Below are 17,358 nucleotides of genomic sequence, written 5' to 3' on the forward strand. Positions count from 1 at the left end.
AAAGACGCTTACACCTTGGAAGGAAACTTATGACCAACCTAGATAGCATATTCAAAAGCAGAGACATTAACTTTGCCAATGAAGGTCCGTCTAGTCAAGGCTATGGTTTTTCCTGTGGTCATGTATGGATGTGAGAGTTGGACTGTGAAGAAGGCTGAGTGCCGAAGAATTGATGCTTTTGAACTGTGGTGTTGGAGAAGACTCTTGAGAGTCCCTTGGACTGCAAGGAGATCCAACCAGTCCATTCTGAAGGAGATCAGCCCTGGGTGTTCCTTGGAAGGAATGATGCTACAGCTGAAACTCCAGTACTTTGGCCACCTCATGCGAAGAGTTGACTCATTGGAAAAGACTCTGATGCTGGGAGGGATTGGGGGCAGGAGGAGAAGGGGACGACAGAGGATGAGATGGCTGGATGGCATCACTGACTTGATGGACGTGAGTCTCAGTGAACTCCAGGAGTTGGTGATGGACAGGCAGGCCTGGCGTGCTGCAATTCATGGGGTCGCAAAGAGTTGGACATGACTGAGCGACTGATCTGATCTGATCTGATTGTTATCAAAATCTATGGGTGCAATTCAATTAATAGTTGTTACTGTTTCTGTTATCTAGAAGGAGAAATAGTTTGAACATATGTTTGTTAAACATTTTCACACAGTCCTCCTGCTTCTATTTATTTGAGTGTACAAACTATATTGTTCATTGAAAAGAAAGCTTTCTAAGGACATACTATCACCTACAGCACCTAATTACTTATATTGCTTAGGTAAAAAAGGCAGTACTATTGACCAAATTTAATGGGAACATATTTGTTGGATTGTACTTCTATTTTGTTCACTGTGACAATTTTTTATGTATAATAAGAATTAATCATGTGTCTATATAATCTGTGACAAGAACTGAGGAAAATGTTGTCTCAAAAATTATCTCCTGATCAAGTGCATCCTTGGCACCAAGTAGAGTCAATAAGTGATTCAGTTACCTCTAAACTGCAAATTAAAAGACGCTTACTCCTTGGAAGGAAAGTTATGGCCAACCTAGATAGCATATTGAAAAGCAGAGACATTACTTTGCCAACAAAGGTCCATCTAGTCAAGGCTATGGTTTTTCCAGTGGTCATGTATGGATGTGAGAGTTGGACTGTGAAGAAAGCTGAGCGCTGAAGAATTGATGCTTTTGAACTGTGGTGTTGGAGAAGACTCTTGAGAGTCCCTTGGACTGCAAGGAGATCCAACCAGTCCATCCTAAAGCAGATCAGTCCTGGGTGTTCTTTGGAAGGAATGATGCTAAAGCTGAAACTCCAGTACTTCGGCCACCTCATGCAAAGAGTGGACTCATTGGAAAAGACTCTGATGCTGGGAGGGATTGGGGGCAGGAGAAGAAGGGGATGACAGAGGATGAGTTGGCTGGATGGCATCACTGACTCAATGGATGTGAGTCTCAGTGAACTCCGGGAGTTGGTGATGGACAGGGAGGCCTGGCGTGCTGTGATTCATGGGGTCGCAAAGAGTTGGACATGACTGAGCAACTGAACTGAACTGAACTGAAACTGCAAATCTGAGTTGCATAACAAATGCATATGAAAATCACACAAGTAAATGTAGCTGGAGTTCAAGAAATGTATACTATATTTTAAAGGGTTTTCTCTCATTTGAATTAAGACTTAAAATGTTTCCTTCATGCACATGTAAGTTTGATTTTAAGCACCTTCAAATTTTATACACTCTGCAAATCAACTTATGAAATGGATATCCAGAATCCTATACTTCTATACCCTGAAAATGTGTCTGCCTCTGGGCTGATATAAGTAAAATGTTCAACTGAAACAGCAATTCCAAATTATTTCTAAATTCAAATCTCTTCTTGGACACACACACACACACACACACATATATATATACACACATACACATATATGTGTATGTGTGTATATATAATTAAGTATATTCTGTCAGTATGTATAGTGTGTTATTATACTTATCCTGATATTACATATATATCCTGATATATACCAAGAAAGATGCTTGAATTTAGTTATAATAATATATATGTACAAAAAACTTAAGATTTATAGCTTTTTAAATTTCTATTCCTATTTCTCCTAGTGCTGTATATTAGTTTACATCTCCGTTCTTTTCATCATATGATACATAAGGTTATTTTAAACCTTTTGGTGGTTTGGATGAACCAGGTTCTGCCATGACTTTTCTGTTGAAACTATTCGTATTTGCCTTTCTTTGCTCTTCTCTCCAGCACAAGAGGCTAGAATTTGAGAAGTGTACTTCCCAGACTCCCTTGTCAGCTGGTTTCCATTTAGGTTCTGCCAGAGGATTAAAGTATGAAGACAGCAGGGAGTTCATTTTGGATTCTTGCAGTAGCTGCAAAGAAACTACTCTAGGGTACTGGGGACTCCAGGAACATTGGTGGTCCCTACAGTGACAGCCAGGTCTCTCCAGACCCAAGGCTGTGGAGGTGACTTCAGCAGTATAAGTGACCACGATCCAGCAGCAGCAGCTAGTGTAAGCCTCTGCATGTTGACAGATGTGGACCTCTAGAAGTTCTGAAGTTTTATTTTCTTTAGTTAAAACTCGTGTCCCACATGTGCTCCTCCAACCCTTCCAACACCTTTAAAACCAACTTTTTTATGAGCTCTTTCTCTGCTTGAAATATCTAGAGTGGTTTCTCTTTTCCTGCCTGAAAAATGACTACGCATGGGAAAAGCTTGGCTTATTCACTGAGACAATTAGAAGACTGATGGGTGTACAGAAACCTCATGCTGTGTCCAATATGACTTGGCAGAGAGAATAGCCTTTTCAATGTTAGGGATGAGAAACTAATTTAGATCAAGTCTCAGTAGTGGAAAGAGTCAGCTAAGATTTGCCAGAACTTATAGAAAAGAGCCTTTTACTGAAAAATAGCTAGCTACCTTACAAGGAGTGTGTATGTGTGTGTTTCTTATATCTACTCTAAGAAGTCACTTCCTAACCAGTTATGCTTCCAGTATGTTAAATATGCATAAACATTTAAGTTGCAGAACTGAAGTCAGAATATTTTAGTTTAAGCTTGGGCTTCTTTTCTGATCAACTAGAGTCATGTCAGAATTTCCCATTTTGATCTGGCAAGTGAATACCATAATCCATACCTACTTTGCAGAGCCTTTTATAGGATCAAAAGGGATAATGTATATGAAGGTGCTTTTTAAGCAGCTAAATTCTACATCCGTGTCAGGTGTTATGAGAGAAGATTAGTTAACAGCTAGAAAGGAAAGCACTGTAACTTCAGAAATTACAGCCAGAAAGTAATTCCTGAATCAAATAGTGACTCTGTTCACAGCATCTATGAACACTTTGACTATGTTTCTCTTTATGTGGAGCTATGAAGTCAGAAATAGTTCAAGAACAAAATGAGAGGTCCATGAAACATAAAGAAAGGAAAAGCAGAAAGCAGACTCAAAAGGCATGAATTGGCAATTGCTACACATTCACATCGTCGTTGTCCTTCCCAAACTCAATCATGCCAGCTTAGAGGCAACTGCTCTTTGCTTCTCTGCCCTGTGCATTGAGAATAGTGAATGATTATGGGTTTGTGCTACAAAAACCAGAAATATAAAAATATTTTTAGAAACCTTATTGTACACCAGAATCAACTGGGGAAGTTTCTAAAACGCAGATTGAAGTGAACTACCTTTGATTTATATTCACAAGATCAGGATGTCACCGAATATATTTAACTTTCCAAATGGCCCAAGAGGTTCTGATGTATGGGTCTACAAAAAAGCAGCATTTCACAGAATAGCTTCTGGATCAATTTAACTGAAATTACCTTTTCACTTCTTGATATTCCCAGTTTTTGAGCCCAAACCCAGATGATTGAATACGTGTCTCAAAATAATGGATCCTCATATTTGCAATGCAATAAGTAACCCAAATACTTTTATTCATACTTAATTTTGGCATCCAGAACTGGAGAGCAAGGTTGGTTCAAGGACTAGTTCTGAATGTGCTATCTTACTTTCCTGATGTACTCTCATCCACTTTGCATCTAACTTCACTGCATTCTTAAAATAAGTTGCAATTCTGTTGTAAACTCAGATAAAAACAATGAAGGTTAAAATGCAAATACCTGGTAAAATTCACTGACAAGTAAAACATTAATTTGGTTTTTCTAAGTTTTATTGAGCTCAATCCTGCTCCTTTGTGGCTTCCTCTATAGCCACTTCTATGCTGGTCTAGTCTCTAAGTTAAATCCAACTCTTGCAACCCCATGGACTGTTGCCTGCCAGGTTCCTCTGTCCATGGGATTCTCCAGGCACTTCTATAGTTGGTGTTATTCTCCCATACTTCTTGGGGCAGTTTTCAGTATTCATTTCACTTGACAGAATTTGTCACTTTTGGCTTTTGGGCTTGTACAGTTTCCTCACTGACTCACTTATCTGGTTAACCTACACATTCTTCTAAGTTCATCTTAAACATCACCATCTCTAGGAAATATATTCTGGTTTCTCAAGTCCAGGTTATTCCTTGCCCTCTCTGCAGCACCCAGAACCCTTCCTATTCATATTATATTTACCATACATTAGGCTGTCTACACTTATTTGCCTTTATCTCCCACTAGATCTGAGCTGTCATTTCGTTTCTCTATAAAGTACCAGATAGTAATTATTTTAGTTTTTATGAGTCATGAGGTCTCTGTCACAATTACTCAACTCTAACATTGTATTGTGAAAGCAGCAATAGAAAATGCATTCCAATAAGATTTTATTTGCCAAAACTGTCACTGGGGAGATTTGGCCATGGATGGTGGTTTGCTGACCCCTGCACCAAACTGTCAGCAAAACATGACCATTCTTGTTCACCAGCCCCTGGTCATATGGTCTGGCTGGATTTAATCTACATTCTGTAGAGTTTGGTCCATCTACCAATAAACAAATATTCAAAGATTTAAATAATATAGAAGCTTATTTGTCTATCACATAAGAGAATTCTGCTGCTGCTAAGTCACTTCAGTCGTGTCCAACTCTGTGCAACCCCATAGACGGCAGCCCACCAGGCTCCTCTGTCCCTGGGATTCTCCAGGCAAGAATACTGGAGTGGGTTGCCATTTCCTTCTCCAATGCATGAAAGTGAAAAGTGAAAGTAAAGTCGCTTAGTCGTGCCTGACTCTTAGCGACCCCATGGACTGCAGCCTACCAGGCTCCTCCGCCCATGGGATTTTCCAGGCAAGAGTACTGGAGTGGGTTGTCACTGCCTTCTCCTCAGAGGCAATTCAAAGTTGGTAGGACAGCTTCACTGTTCCCAGTGTTTTAAGTCACAGGTTCCCATTGGCCATCCTCAACATGTGACTTCCATTCTGGAAAGGACTTCATTTATGCATGAATGAAGAAGGGAGGAAGTTCATTTAAGGAGACCTCCTGCAAGTCTGATATATGTTCACTAACATGAAATCATCCAAAACTTAGCCACATTTAGCTACAGGAGAGGATGGAAAATTGTTTAGTGAGGAACACTATGATCCCCTTATGGCAGAAAGTGAAGAAGAACTAAAGATCCTCTTGATGAAAGTGAAAGAGGAGAGTGAAAAAGTCAACATTCAGAAAACTAAGATCATGGCATCCAGTCCCATCACTTCATGGCAAATAGATGGGGAAACAGTGGAAATAGTGGCTGACTTTATTTTGGGGGGGCTCCAAAATCACTGCAGATGGTGATTGCAGCCATGAAATTAAAAGATGCTTACTCCTTGGAAGGAAAGTTATGACCAACCTAGAGAGCATATTAAAAAGCAGAGACATTACTTTGCCAACAAAGGTCCACCTACTCAAGGCTATGATTTTTCCAGTGGTTATGTATGAATATGAGAGTTGGACTATAAAGAAGGCTGAGCACAGAATAATTAATGCTTTTGAACTGTGGTGTTGGAGAAGACTCCTGAGAGTCCCTTGGACTGCAAGGAGATCCAACCAGTCCATCCTAAAGGAGATCAGTCCTGGGTGTTCATTGGAAGGACTGATGCTGAAGCTGAAACTCCAATACTTTGGCCACCTGATGTGAAGAGCTGACTCATTTGAAAAGACCTTGATGCTGGGGAAAATTGAGGGCAGGAGGAGAAGGGGACAACAGAGGATGAGATTGTTGGATGGCATCACTGGTTCAGTGGACATGAGTTTGGGTGGACTCTGGGAGTTGGTGATGGACAGGGAGGCCTGGCGTGCTGTGGTTCATGGGGTCGCACAGAGTAGGAGGCGACTGAGCGACTGCACTCAACTGAACTGGACAGTTGCTTAGTATTTTGTTCTGATGTTAAATCTGTATGTCAGAAAATATCATCTACCTGAAATGGTTGAAATCTGATGTGGGAAGAAGCAAATCCCCGCCATCTTGTTCCTTCCCACATGTGATTATATTAGTTCATAAATGTAGAAAAGTGACTCAAACAGTTTCAAAACTTTCATTTGTGACACCAGAAGTTCACAAGTAAGTGATCTTTCCACATTTCATTTCATAATGAATGTGCTTTCATTTAGTCTTATCTCTCATGCTACACTTCAGAAAGACAAATCATGTTTGTGTTAGGCCAACCCCACCCAGAATTTCTAAAGCAACTGTTTTTGTGCATGCAAGACAGCCTGAAACATTCATAATTACCAATGTTTACATCTGTTTCTGATCTCTAAGGCAGAACACAGAATCACTCATACACTGGCCTTCCACAGTGGGCCTTCCACAGTGGGCCCATTTGTTTATTTATGCTTTGGTTCTTGAGCTGTGCTCAAACATGCACAATGAGAACCATGTTACGACACCTGACACCCATCAGATGGCGGGGTTAGTTCACAGCAAGAGGCTTTGGTCTTTAAGATGAACGGATATTTGCTCTTCTCCAGTACAGTCTTGGGCTGAAAACCTAAAAAATAGAAACCCGTTCATCTTAATTGATTTTCATTAGTGGGTCTTTTTTCTTTTCCTATAAAATTTTGCAGGTTTTTTCCCCATTCATACTGTATTTGGGGGAAAAAAATGGAACTATATCTTTTCTCTCTTTTTCTCACTACCTATCTACCTATGCTTTTAGATTTAACTCAATCAATAATCATGAATCTGCTTTAATTTGATATTATCTCAATACTGAAATTTTACATAACTCTCTTACTTGAGAATAGAAACATTTAAACCTTCCATTTATTAGCTCACCATTTTACTATGATGACCTTGCCTAATATTAAGAAGCTGTGACCTTAGAATGTTGATTTTTTTTTTGTTAGTTCATTGATGCTTTTTTGATATTAGTATGTCAGAAGGAAAATATCTACTCCATAGTACTTACCATTGAATTTATTTTTATTCCTTTTCCATTTTCTAACATGAGATTTATAAATAAAGCCCTGACCTTTATCTTGGGAAGATATTATATAAAGAGCCTTGGGACTCCATATTCAGTGTAGAGAATAATCACACATAGAATTTGCTAAAATATAGATTCACTGTCTTTGTTTCTAGAGATTCTGATTCAGTAGATATGAGATATGTCTAAGAAATATGTGTTTTTAAATAGGTATAGTCTGTGGTTCCTGCTTTTAGAATACTGGATCAAGTATGTTTTAGGTATGTCTGCTTACCTTTTTTTAGACCATTTTCTTCATGTGCAGCATGGTTTGGGCATGTGTGTGTGTGTGTGCGTGCATGTGTGTGTTCACATGTGTGTGCACGTGTGTGTGTGTGTAAGAAGCTTTGTTTCCATTTTCATATGATTTTATTTATCACCTGGTATTGTCTTCAACAGTTTGACAAAGCTTCTTAAAAGTATTAGTGTCACTCAATTTCTAAATTCAGTAACCTTTTCGGAGTCCTTATGCTCGCCTTGATTTTTGTGTCATCCACTTCCTTTAAAGATTAACCTTCTTTGGCTTCACAGGGTACAGTCCTCTCCCTAGTTCTCTCTATGTATCTGATTTCTCAGGTTCATACTCCGTTTTTAATTATTCAATTATAGTTGATCTTAATTTTACCTGAATCATATTTTCTTTCCTAATTCCTGACAGCAACGAACACGTCTTTGTAGTTTCAATCTAAGTGAGCCATATTCTATTTCTATATGTCAGATGTCACTCCGCAGAGTCTGTGTAGGTTAGCAAATTCAAGATGCCCACAACTGAATATATTCTTCTTATATATTTAATATATAATTTTTATAAACTCATCACATACATTACCATATTAGAGATTGAAAAGTTCTAAATAGAAAAAAGCTTCACTTAGAGCTTACTCAATTATGTATGAATTGTATTGCTTATTTTTTCATACATAAAATGCATGCTATCAGTAATAGTGTTCAAAGTTCCATTTTTGCAATTCAACTTTAACAATTTTCTATGTTATGAAACTGTCATCTACTATTATCATCATCCCTACATTACATATATGTCTTATTTCTCTTATCAAATTGCAACCTCATGAAGAAAAAGTCAATTTTTGCTTCTTCTACTCCTAACCCAGATCCTAACATGTTTAAATATTTGCCAATGTTTCAGCAGCAAATAGATGGCTCTTTTAAAAGAAAATGGATACTTACAATTTATATTTGGAATAAAAAATGTAAAACACCTACTTCTCTTTGCAGCTTAAAACTGAGAAAAATCTTCATCAAGATTCTAATTTTTCATTACAATGGCTACAGGCATCTCAAGACTCCTCTGTATGGACCCAGAATATTGGACCTGAAGAAATGTATGGCTATCTTCTGATTGCTGACTGGGTCAGTCAAGCACTATGAAAGAGTACGGAGGCACGAAGTGTGTCAAATAATCAGAAAATTAGAAACAAATACATCATCTTTATTATGGTTTATATTGCTCTGTTTTGGGAAAACTATATCTTCAACCAATTGGAAAGGAAGTAAATAGGCATGATTTAAAAACTCACCTAGTGGGTATACAGCAGTAGAGTCATGACCTGAAGAGTTGACAGTCTCTCTTAATTTGCTCTCCTTGAACTGAAATGACATGAAATTCGCTCAGTCGTATCTGACTCTTTACAAAGCCATGGACTATTCAGTCCATGGAATTATCCAGGCCAGAATACTGGAGTAGGTAGCCTTTCCCTTCTCTGGGGGATCTTCCCAACCCAGGCATCAAACCCAGGTCTCCTGCATTGCAGGCAGTTTCTTTACCAGCTGAGCCACCAGTCAGCAACCAGTACTAGTTATTCTGCTAACTTTCTGGGTGTTAAGTGCGTGAAGTCGTTCGGTCATGTCCGACTCTTTGCAACCCCATGGACTGTATGAGCCTACCATGCTCCTCCGTCCATGGGATTTTCCAGGCAAGAGTACTGGAGTGGGTTGCCATTTCCTTCTCCAGAGGATCTTCCCAACCCAGGGATCAAACCCGGGTCTCCCACATTGTAGGCAGATGCTTTACCGTCTGAGCCACTTGAGACCAAATGACTTAGACTTGAGGAAATGTTCCCTTGGCATAAATACAAGCAGAAACAATTCACATTAGAATAAGGGGTGTGTCCATGAGGAGATTCCTTTCTGAAGATCTAACTTCAGAGGTGCTTTTTTCTTCTTGGAATGAGAAATAAAAGCATCTGGCATGAATAGTTTTCTTTAAACCACTATATTTTTGTTTATATTCAAATTTCACATATTTTCTACATCAGTTTCAACCTGAAGAGTAGCATCAACATTATGCTCCTCAACAATGTATTTGATTCACATTTCTGGAGTCTAATTTCTCATCTGCTAAGTACCTCCCAGAGCAAAGTCTCTGGTCATAACAATGAAAACTGGAATAGTCATAATAACAGACAGAAGTATTAGCCCTCCCAGGATATTTGGATTATGTGGTGAATGAACTTTTACTTTGAAAATATAAATAGCCTTTAATGAATTTGGTCAGTCATTGATACATCTTGACCTCTGACAGTTGTCATGTGATACACCTTGAGTTTTCATTAGCCAATATGGAAACTGTATTTCCTTGTATGGACATTTCTTCTCTGGGAGGCACTCTCAGTTTCTTAGAAATTAACCTCTTCATTATAGGTAGAGTGTCTTCCATGGTTTTTCTCAACTTTGAAGCCCATTCCCAGACTTGGTGCTCTCGGGATATTCTGATGAACTGTGAAATTTGAGAGTCATACCATCACATCCTCCCTCTCTTGGAAGAATTTCAATATTTTTAGGTAATGAAATTTGAGATAAAGTTCTTAAAGCCATTAATATATTATTTTACTTATCTAAATACTACAGAAAAATTAATATGTTCATCTATTTGCTGACCATGCTATATGTTCCAGGATTTTATAAAATTATAATGAAAACTTGAAGGCTTATTTTCATCCTAGTATAGTGAATTTTACAAATCAGGGTTGACTAATGACAGTCCATGTTCCTTTGTGTATATCAGATTATTGAGAGGGTCAAGACCATTGTCTCAAAACCACTTGATTCCAACACTGAAAATTGTTAAGTCATTTGTTTGTATTCATATATACTATGTGAGATATTAGTCATCACCTCATGAGAATTCTCATTAGTTTTGAATGTTTTCAAATGTAACCAGCATGGCTTCTTCCATAACACTAGGATATTAAAAAATGAGACTCAAGGAGAGAGTTTTAAAATCACAGTAAATATCCTTGTCCCCCACTCCCTCAGGGAACATAAAATACAAGCTATTTGTGCAAATGCTTTCCTGTCACTTGTCTAAGAAAAGTCTTGGGGACTCAGGGGTGCTGCCTGGACTGTAAAGTTGCCACTGCCTTTCCTCCTTTCCTTGGACTAAGGAAGAAAGTGATAGCCACTGAGCTGTGCTCCGGATTTTGAGGCGGTACGTGCCTACTGGCAAAAGAAGCTATGTCTCAAGGCAGAATTAGAGTGAAGGAAGAAGAGTACATGAAGTTGGGAATATATACTGCAACTTAGAGAAGCAGAACACAAAAAAGAATACAGAGAATGTCTATACCTATAATTGTAGAAAAAGAATTGAATCCTGGGGTCTTGCTACAGGCATCTCTGTAACAGAATCAGCAAAGCATAATCTAAAACTGCTAAAACTGTTAGCATAAAAAACATATTACCTTGAGGAGTATCACCCTTCATTAGAGCTGCCACCTAGAGATCTGGAAAAAAATCTCTCCTTGAAACCAGCTAATAGGTTGACCCCAATATCAAAATTGTCAGGACTGTATCTATGATGCTCCAAACAAAGAGTAAACATTAAAAATCAATGAATATTTACTCTCAGGAAAGCAAGCACTTGAAAACAGTAAGTGGCCTTCCTCAAGGACACAGTGTCCATGGAGAAATGAATGTTTTATATCCCCTTTGAGGCTGGTATGAACTCTTCAGTATGACTTCTAGTTCCTGCTTATTAGGATTCCATCCATCAGGTAGAGCTGCTTGGAGATGTCTGAAATATACCCTCTAGTTTTACAAACCCTATATGTGAGTCTCATGCATTTAAGTTTTAGAGGTATATCAGAACCCTCTGTCTCAAGCATACTTTCATCTTTGCATGAGATGTCTCAAGGCTGAATTTGAGGCATCCAGCTCCAGGCCAGAATCCTCTGGATGATCTTTCATACCCGACCATAGGTAATTACAAGGCTTCACATGGCAGGCCTCAGGGTAAGAGGGCTTCCCAGGTGGCTCAGCGGTAAAGAAGCCGGCTGCCAGTGCAGGAGATGCAAGAAATGCTATTTTGATCCTTGGGTTGGGAAGATCCCCTGGAAGAGGAAATGGCAACCCACTCCAGTAGTCTTGCTGCGATAATCTCAAGGACAGAGGAGACTGGCGGGCTATGGTCCAAGAGGTCACAAAGAGTCAGACATGACTGAACACGTATCCCAGACTGAGGGGAAGCTGTCCTCCTCATTCCTGACTTGATGCATGGCCAGCACCTTGCAGTTTTCTGGAGGGAGTTATAGCTGAAGACACATGTTTACATGAAAACCTGCATCCCTAACCCTTGGGCCTCCCTTTAGAGTCCTCTTTTCTCTACTGAGTATTTCTCTACTGCTAAATCCTAGCGTATGCAGGCTTACTCCAGTGGATCCATAAAATGGCAGGAGCCTTTTGTCCAGCACTATCAGCAGTGGGAGGATCCCTCCATCTGTGCTGATTCACATGACCCTTGCCTGGTGCTGTTCTGTGGAAAACACTGGAGCATTTGTGAGCTGGTGTCTATTTTTGCCTCTTACTCATACTATCTCAGTAATAAAGTCTTGATTACTACCTTCAGTTTGGCTTGTTGTCCTGTCTGACCACCTAGAAACCTGTCAGTTTGACTTGGGAAAGAATGAAGCACACAGGTCTGTACCCAAACACTGCTGGGGATTAACAAGAGAGCTGGGGAGAATGTGTCAGGAGGGAATGTTTCTCCTTTTCATCCAGCTACAAGTAACATACCAAATCAAGTTTTCATCTTACTGAAGTTGGCCAATTTCCACAATATAATACTTTCAGAATGTGAGGTTTATACTTAAAAGAGAGAAGACATGAGTCTCATGTGTCTATACAAATACGAATTGTATATTCCTTTGATACATATTCTACTTCCTTGAGAATTATTAGGTCACTCTCACTGAATGCCTCTGATGAAAATAAACCAGTGCTTCATATTGTGGCTTACAGGGTACTAGCAGCTAGAGGGAAAGAATGCACACAATATCCTCCAGTTGTACAAACTACGGTAATGTTTTCCTTCATTTACGTGGCTGACACTTTTAAGCTCAGGCTGGCAGATGGAACCCAGAGGAAAGTATTGGGGAAAAGAGAGAGAAAAGAAGAGAGGGATAAAAGTGGATTCTTTCAGGTTTCTCTATATGAGCTATAAAAACATATGGCTGGCTACCTAGAGACTTCAACCCAGTTTTGCAGGTCATCTTGCTCATTATAGAAGACCCTTTAACAACTTGGGTTCTCTTAGACAGAAGCGTAGTGCTGGGTAAGTTGTGCATGCCTCAACTCCAGGGCACTATGCTCATAGCCACTTAACTTTAGTTCACACGACTCTGTGGCGCAATTCCAGGAAACTGGATTACTCCAGCTTTCTCAAAGATAACTTCTATTTATCACAGGTAGAAACACTCCTGTTTGTTGTTGTTGTTTATCTGCTAAGTTGTGTCTGACTCTTTTGCTATCCCACAGACTGTAACCTGCCAGAATCCTCTGTTCATGGGATTTCCCAGGCAAGAATACTGCAGTAGGTTGCCATTTCCTTCTCCAGAGGATCTCCCCCACCCAGGGATCAAACCTGCATCTCCTACATTGCAAGGAAAATTCTTTATCACTGAGCCAACAGGAAAGCCCTAACATTCCAATAGAATCAAATAATCCCAGAAGGTCAGGTACACAATGCTCAATATTCCATCCAAAGAACACTCACAACCTCTTGGCACAGTTAAAGTCTTGCACAAAGACCTAATTTAGCATATTTGTCATAATAGTAGTGCTGTTAAGATTTTGCTAAAACTCATTAAAGCTTTATCTTGATAAATTAGAAGAAATCATATTTTATTTTGATTTTTAAATTGATTACTTATGAAACTGAAAGCACTTTTTTTCTAAGTGAAAAATAAAATAAGTGAATTTTATAAACAAAAGCTTAACCATTTACTTACCTTAATTTGCAACTAACAGTTAAAAATTTCAATGTAAAAATTCTCAAACAGTAAGTGGACTGGTGACTCTATTTGAAATATATATTGATCTCTGAATGTAAGAATCTTAACTGCACTGCCAAGTTGGAATAATATTAACTAATTTGAAAGAAGGCAAGGAAAAAATTCTTCCATACATTTTAATCACTTTATGTTTCAAGGTAATATATCAAAAACTAACTATAACCACTTATCTTTTATTTTGCCCCAGTGATTTTTCCATATTTTTTTTACAGGTCAGTAACTAGAGCGTGAAAGGTGATTCTTCAATCTCCTAAAGGTTTTTTAAAAAATAAAAACCAAGTGATTTAAGTACTATAAAAATAATTATGTTTTGAAATTTACATTTACTGCTTAGTGGTAAATAATGTGAAAAACAACTTACTTCTTTCTGTCTTACAATTGCCTATTTTTTTAGCTTTTAGATACATATTGCCAATCTTGGATACATATTGCCATCTAAATGAAAGAAAACTCATAGATCTTTTTTTAAATTACTCTTATTTTATTTCTGACCATTTTAAACCTAACTACAACCTGTAGATTTGCAGAATTTCATGATTATTTACATTCATATTGTTTCTGTACCATCCAATGAATATGACAGAATACAGAAATAAACTTTCACCCTGTAATGTGTCACTTTAATACATACACAAAAAATCTAGCTGTTACCTTATTCATATCTCTCCCATGTGCAGACTCTGCAATTGCTTTTGCTCTATAAAGAGACAGACTTAATCCATCTTGTCCACTAAAAGTATAAGAAGTCTTTCACCAGCCATGAAAGTGACAGAAAATATTTAACTTCTCAGCATCTTTGGGATGCACCTTAGGAGCTGCTTGGAGAAGGAAATCGCAACCCACTTCAGTATTCGTGTCTGGAAAATCCCATGGACAGAGGATTGCGGCAGGCTATAGTCCATGGGGTCACAAAGAGTCGGACACGATTGAGTGACTTCACTTTCACTTTAGGAGCTGCTTGATCTGGCACCTCAGTGCCAACTTTGTTTCTCGGCTCCACAACTACAGGGTTGTTTCGTTTCAAGTCACGGACTCTGGATACCAACCAAACTGGCAAATGAAAAATAACTCAGCCGGGGCCATTTCACCCACCAGTGATCTCTGTGTGTGAGATAATTCCTCCCTGAGGTTTCTTTCTCTCCTCCACTGTGTTTTTAAAGGCCTAACGCAGGGCAGCAGGCTGGTGCCACTGTCTAAGGTTTCAATTAAGACATGTGCAGCTAGCAAAGAAGTAGCAAGCAGGCCTCCACAACAATGCCTCCTGTTTCGCTCTCCGTTCAAGTCCAGGGATGGCAAGATGCTTGAAAAATGTCGCTCATTAATCCCCACAACAGCCCCCGGAGGTTGAGAGGACAGAGAGAGTCAGCCACAGGATCAGGCTTGAATAGTCTCTCTGTTGGTTGTGTACATTTGGAGCTGACTGTGAAATCTATGTGGACATACTGAACCCTCTGGTTAACCTCATGGTGCAAATGCCTTGATCAAAGGCACTCTGTCAGTATCTGATTAAGAGCCATGTAAGAGCACTGAAGACATTTCCTTCTGGTTAACAACTCTGATTACAGGGGCTCCTGGAGTGAGTTTTCCTGTAAGCATTCAAGTAGGTCCCCGGGCTCCAGCTGGAGCTCTAGGGTTTCCCAATGGCAGAGCTTCCTGTTGCTGAAGGCTTCAATTCATTCACAGCTTGTAAATCAGTAGCCTGTAAATCAACAGATTGAGCTACTACTGTTTAAAACACAGTTTCCTCAACAAGCTTCCTTCTGGTTTTGTTTTCATATATCAAGGGCATGAAAAAAAAAAAGAGGCCAATTTTTAACACCTGGACCGATGGGGACTCAGCGGGAGAGGTATGTTACACAAGTTCTGCAGTTTTGTTTTTGTTTCAGTAGAGCAAGGATTTAGTGGCTAAAGTCAAGATAGCATTTACTTAGAGAAATGATAGAGGCCCATTTGAGGGAAACTGCAAATCACAATTGCTTCATGCATTTCATCCATTTTAAATGTCTGATAAGAAATATAAAGCTAAAGCCATGGATCAAACCCAGGTCTCCCACATTGCAGGCAGAATCTTTACAGTCTGAGCTACCAGGGAAGCCAGTAGGTTCATAGAGTACCATTTATAACATGCAGAATAGTGTCTAGAAGTGGTATCCTGTTGTAATCATGTAGGTGTTTTCAGTTTTGTTCTGTAATAAACACAAAGCGCCTTTTGTTTATATCTGAGTCTCTGCAGAATATCTGTAGGATATAATTCCCAAACACGAAATTCTCAAGTTAAAGGGAATGTAACTATTTGATAATTACTTGTTCCACATAGAAATTTACATTTTCTATTTACATTTCTACATTTACATACAAGAAAATGTGTGATTTCATAAACATGTAGCTTTTGTTTCATTTACCTTAATTTAACTTGAAGTTGAGCATGTTTTCATTTTTTGAAAATTCATTCTTATTTTATTTTATGGTAACTTCTGTTTTCATAACCTATATACCATCTTGTTAACGAGTTTTGTTAATAACTTTTACCTAGTTATTTGCAGAAGCACTTTAAACACTAAGTAAACAATTGAACTGTTATAGTTTTTGCAACTATGTTTCCAAAATGCTCCTTTGTCTTTTGATTCTCTTCATACCATTTATATGGTTTATTAAATTAATTTAAATTCTCATGCTTTCTCAGTTTGATGTTATGTAAAGTAATTCTACCTCCATAGCTTAATCGTATAAGACATTCTCCCATGTTTTCTTCAAGTGTATTTTGGTTTCTTTTTATATTAGTCCATAAGAAAAATTCTTTAAGGAGTCAGATATAAATCTAAATATTTCTCAGATAGCTTAATTGTTAAAATGTTATCAATTAATCTGTCTTTTCTACATTTATAAGTGGTGACACCTTCACTACATAATATATTCCCTTATACCTGTTGATCTATCCATTCATGTGTCAGTATCTAAGCTGGCATTTCAAATATATTTTAATAATTGTTTGAGCTAGCTTTGCCCAATTACTTTTTTTTTTTAGATATCTTGTACCTCTGATTATATATTTTTGCCATATGACTTATGGAATCAAATTTGGTTAAAAATTAAGCCAGTTGTGAATTTGTTGGAATTATACTAAAATTTCAGATTAGGCATCAGCAAATTCCAACTGATAGACCAAATCTAACATTTCACTTTCCTTATAAATAAAAATTTTATTGGAACACAGCCATATTTATTCATTTAGGTACTACCTGTGGTTGCTTTTGTGCTGTAACAAAAGAGGTAAGAAGATGTGACAGAAAGTATATGAATGATATTTGATATTTGGACCTACACAGAAAAAGATTGTTGATCTTTGTTGTGGAATAATGTTTTAGTTTATTATATTTCCAAGTTTCCAATGTAACCACCAATTCTCACTGTCTCAACACATTAAAATTGTATTCTTCATGCTTACTTTTAATTCATAGCAATTTAGTGAGCATGGAAGGGATTGGCACTTCTTATAATGGCTACTCAGGGACCCAGGCTAATAGAATCTTCATCTTGAAACTTTCTACCATAAGTTTTATTAAAAAAAAAAAAGTCACAATGGAAACATGTTAAATCATGCACTGGCATTTAAAGCTCCTTCCTAGAAGTGACACATGTAACTTCTCAGGTTTACTGACCAAAGAAAATCACATGG

General features: G+C 38.2%; 1 long non-coding RNA gene across 2 annotated transcripts in view; it reads left to right on the forward strand.

Annotated features, from left to right (window-relative positions):
* Positions 1-17,358, forward strand: part of LOC129644781 (uncharacterized) — a 58,519-nt gene that overhangs the window by 34,192 nt on the left and 6,969 nt on the right. The window contains exon 3 of one of the 2 annotated variants that reach the window (XR_008710983.1): positions 15,467-15,529. The exons of the other annotated variant lie outside the window; for it this stretch is intronic. This is a non-coding gene — a long non-coding RNA (uncharacterized LOC129644781). The remainder of the gene's footprint in view (positions 1-15,466; positions 15,530-17,358) is intronic. 2 annotated transcript variants of the gene reach the window in all.

Source organism: Bubalus kerabau, chromosome 2, assembly GCF_029407905.1.
Source record: "Bubalus kerabau isolate K-KA32 ecotype Philippines breed swamp buffalo chromosome 2, PCC_UOA_SB_1v2, whole genome shotgun sequence".
Classification (NCBI taxonomy): Eukaryota; Metazoa; Chordata; class Mammalia; order Artiodactyla; family Bovidae; genus Bubalus; species Bubalus kerabau.